A 2,035-nucleotide genomic window follows, 5' to 3' on the forward strand; every position below is an offset into this window, starting at 1 on the left:
AAATATAGTTAAATATTAAACTGAAGTTATCTTTCTGTTTTTCTTTAAAAGCTTTGAAGTTTAATGACTTTTTTACTCCATAGTTTCTTTTTATTTGCCTTAAAAAAAAATATTTCAATTTTCAAAATTGATTAAATTGTTATTTAACGGTAATTTTGTAAATAAACTTATGCAATTTTTAAATATAAATAATTATGAAATAAATATAAATTTGTGTGAATAATCATAAAAAATGATAAGATATTCTTGAATAAAATTCTTGTTTTTTATTTTTCATATTACAGTAATTTTAAGGATATCTAATATCTATTTTTTAAATATTAGAAATTTAATTAAAATCTTCCATATATATGTTTAAAGACTTTTAATAAAAGTCTCTAAGGAGACTGGAGTCAATTCAATGAAGCAATTCAAAATTGTAAAGATTTTAATTTGCAATGAATTTATTTAGTACCTATTTTCAAAATATGAAGAATAAAACAAAAAGTTTACAAATTGTTTTATTATTACGTCTAAGTATTTATGTAAAATTTCAGCGTAATTTTCTTATTATTAGTTAAAAGTTATTTAAATTTTTTTTCTCTTAATTTTTTTTTATATGTAAAATAATAATTTTTTAATAAACTAATATTTGAATATAATATTTTAGCTGATTATGTGACTGATACTTTTTTTTAGTGATGTCTGATTCATAAATAAAAGGAGATACACGTAGGTTGTGCTTTGACCAGCTGCTGATATAACGGAAAATTCAACGAAATGTATTGCCATCAAGTTTAAAAGTAAGATGTTATCAATAAATGAAGGTTGATCAAACAATTCATAAAAATTTGATAAAAAAAAAGATTTTTTTACCCAAATTCGATAAAAGAAATTTTTATAATATTACTTTATGATATGTTATAAAATAATTTGAAATAAATCATACGTTTTTTTTAAATAAAAATTATTAAATATCATAGACATATATACAAGTATAAAATAACAATTATTATGTCAAATTCAATCGTAGAAGTTGAATGATATAAAAGCGCGAGAAATATACGACAATCAACATACTTAAAAATATATTATGTATACGTTTTATATTTTTTAATATATTTATTTATTATAGAATAGACATAAAAAAATCAGTGCAATCACAAGGAAGCAGATTATCGATTGACTGTAACGGAAAACTGGTCGATCGCGCTCGTCCGACCGCCGCACCAGGGCGTAGCGATGCGGTCCGTATGCAAGTTTCACCGTCGGCACGACGACGCCAGGCGTCGCGACGCTGCCGTTATCGCGCCGACGTGACCAACAACAGCGGCGGCGGCGGCGGCGATGAAGGCGACGGAGGTGGCGATGCAACCAACGACGGCGGCGGCGCACTGCGAGACTGATAGTCGTAATCATGCCACCCTGACCTCACGCACATTCCCGTAAGCACGGTACGTGCGTCGACGTCGCAGGGGAAGATTTTTTTACGTACTCGCGACGAGGAGGTGGTGGACAACGACAACAAAAACGAAGATAACATCGGTGACGGCGGCGACAGCGAGGACGGCACTTCCAACGAGTACGGGCACGAGTGCGAAGCGGGGAAAGGTCGACGTCGCGCAAAGACGGGAGGACCGGCCGGTCGCAGACTTATCGTATACCATTTTGGTACTGTCTCTGGTACCGTCGTTCCTAGCCCGTCGGACGACGTGGTTGGACGGAAATGGGCGCGCGAGAACGGAACAGAAACGCGCACGCGGAGGATCGCCCGGTGGGATCGAACCTGTGTTCGCGCACGTGTCAATAAAAATTTCATTCCCGAGCGAAGGGAGCGAACGCTGCGTAGGTACACGCGGTGGTAGAGCAGGGTTGGTTCCCGTGATTCCCGGAATGACGCCGACGTGTGTTGTTACAGCGAGGGAGGTGTCGTTAATTAGAGAAACGTCATACCACATAACGTGCGCGAACACCGTACAACACCGGTACGATCGAACCGCGGGCGCGTTCGATGATCGAGAGAAAGCGGCTCTCTTGTCACTTTCGTCGAATATCC

Source organism: Trachymyrmex septentrionalis, unplaced genomic scaffold (genome assembly GCF_001594115.1).
Source record: "Trachymyrmex septentrionalis isolate Tsep2-gDNA-1 unplaced genomic scaffold, Tsep1.0 scaffold127, whole genome shotgun sequence".
Taxonomy (NCBI): Eukaryota; Metazoa; Arthropoda; class Insecta; order Hymenoptera; family Formicidae; genus Trachymyrmex; species Trachymyrmex septentrionalis.